The following is a 2,993-nucleotide window of genomic DNA, read 5'->3' on the forward strand; positions in this document are numbered from 1 at the left end:
GCCTCAGACCTTGGACATTCCAATAGGACTCAGCACTCGCCACCCAAGAATGGTTAAAAAATGAGATTCCTCGCGTCATTTCCAGCGCACAAGAGCCACAAAAATCTCCGGATACCAATCCGTTGGACTGGAGTATTTTGGAAAGCAGGGTTGGCACTAAAACATATCAAAGTGTCGATCACCTCAAGCAAGCGCCTTGCTCCGGGAATGGGCCAGAATACCGCAGAGCAACATTCGGGCAGAGTGTATATATATATATATATATATATATATATATATATATATATATATATATATATATATATATATATATATATATATATATATTTATTTAACTCAGTTGCAGTTTTTTTTATCGCATCCTGTATAAACTTCTGATATTGTGATACTTTCATGATTTTAAATACATCCCTCAACCAAATTGGCAAATAGAATTACGAATGACTATTATTTGTTGATGCTAGAGGGTTACAACACTTCGGCTTGGCGGAAAAATGTTGGTACTTTCATAGAGATACATATTATAGCCACACTAACTTGTAGAATTGACGACATCTTTGTTACCGAAAATGCTTTGGAAGATATGGATTTTCGGGGAAAATTGCATTTTAGGCTTAGGATACAAGGAGGCTTATCAATTTTTTACTATCGGTTGTTCCTAAAGGGTTTTTTTTTCCAAAAATCTTAGCCCATTCTAAATTATGTTCTGAAAACTTGAACACATTTTAAATACTCGGTCCATTTTGGTAGTAATGTTTAATATTTAAACTGAACCTCTTCGCAAGGTTAAAGGAGACATGTTTTTTATGCTGCAGTTAAAAACATACAATAAGGTTTTTAATTATTTAATTATTACACGTTTTATTACTAAATCACAAACTTCTTAAAATTATTAAAATTCATTTAATTTCCTTTTTCTAATTAAATTTCTAAAACTAATTTACCGGAAATGTTAAAGACAACATCATTAAATTAATTCAAAGACATAAGCCACTACAAACAAAGACGACAATTAAATTATACATCACTTTTCAGCAGAACATTACGCTCGTTAATAGCGAATTCTTTGTCCATTATAGAGATAATCTTAATTATTTATCACAATGTGCCAGTGGCGGCAAATTATTATTAAACCACAATGGACATCTGTGAAGACCACAAGCTATGGATATAATTAATGACTTGCTACTTTCTGCACGGGCACACTTACCCATGAACTTGGAGGAACCACGAATGCCATGAACTTGGTGGAACTATGGAAACCATAAATTTGTTGTTTGTTCTGTTATTGATTTCGGGGGGTTTTACAAGAATTTTAATATGAATTTCAAGGTTTGATTGACAAAGCAGCTTTAACTAATTTTTTAATTTTTAATTCACTTGGTAAATTTTTTTATTTTTAAATGTAAATTGAACATATTTTTTAATTTAATTTTTTTTTGTATTTTTTGTTAAATTTGTTAAAATAAATTGATATTTATTTTTTAATTGAATTTATGAAACCAATCTTAAATTCATTTCCCGGTGGCATTTATTTACCGGTATTCACACTTCTCACATTTTTTTTACATTTTCTAACACAAAAGGCAACTTAACCACAACCAACGCCAACATCAACAATCAGCCACAACCCGAAATTTCACAAAAAAATAAAACAAAATCCAATACTCAAGTGTCTCGCCTCTCTTTATTCGCAAACATCCAATGTGAAAGACGATAATACTCGAAATGTAGCAATTCTATTGTATGCCTCAAAAAAATAAGAACCGTTTTCTCTCTTCCGCTCGAAACGTGTAGACAGCACCAAGATCTATAGTAAACTGTTCGAGCCATGTGATGGCAGGCCAATAAGAATGTATGTCTCGCTAAAAGGAACTTTGTCGGCCAAGTCAATAACAGAAACGCCAACATTGTCATAGTCCCCCCACGCGCACACATACACACCAAAATATGCGCCAACAAAATTTCTGAATGAATGCTAAGCGTCCGGTTTGCTGTTGTCTGTTATCGTGAAAGATTTTGGTGTTTTTATTTTTGCATGTTTTAACATTTTGTTTATCATTACACGAAGAACGAAGCAACAGAACATAATAATATGTAATATTAACAGACTTTATTAACTGTAAATTCTGTTAAATTTTCTGTTAGTTCTTCGAATGTTAAAGGACGTAATGTTTATCAACATTTTTGGGAACAGTGTGGATTTTCAATGGAGAAAATCGTACATTCTACAAGAAGGAGTAATTATGAGCTCAAATTATATACTAAATTAAAAAGTTTAATAAAGTTAAATGAATATTTTTTTTTTTAATTTCCGATCACCAAAAACCTAGAATTTGATCATTTATTTTTTTTTCTATTTTCGCCAAATTTAGCATTTTTTCAAAATTCGCTGCAAATTTTCTTATACTTTCACATTTTTAAACAAGTAAGCAAAGACTACAGTCGAGCGGGGCCGTCCGTTGAATACCCTACAACACTATAATAAACGATACATTTTATATAGGCGAGATACTCGGAAGAATTCCACAAAATATTGTGACAAATAATAAAAGAAAACCATCAGGTTTCGTTCTCTAATTTTCGAATAATAACAACTTTAACTAATTTGCTCATTTCCAATTTATTGGAAGATGTTGCACGTAAATGGTCTTCCTAGATCTGAAACCAATATTTCCCAAACACCTATAATCTCTCAGAAGTGGCAAAAGATTAACATTTATTATGGGTTTTTGACTGAAACGCATCTATATGAGATACCGACATTTGACTACATTCTTCAACGAAATCAGCGTTAAAAAAATGGTCAGAAGTGCGTCTATCCTGTATTTCTGAATTCTCCAAAACGTCACTAGAATGGACATTTTCGTATTTTGTCTATAAAAGTTGGCAAACTATTTCACACATTGAATATTTTTGGATGGCTATTTAAAACTCTCCCTCTCCCTCCATTCAAATGCGCGTGAGGATCGGGCGATTAATGCGACTTGTTG

This window comes from Musca domestica, unplaced genomic scaffold, assembly GCF_030504385.1.
Source record: "Musca domestica strain aabys unplaced genomic scaffold, Musca_domestica.polishedcontigs.V.1.1 90, whole genome shotgun sequence".
NCBI classification, from domain to species: domain Eukaryota; kingdom Metazoa; phylum Arthropoda; class Insecta; order Diptera; family Muscidae; genus Musca; species Musca domestica.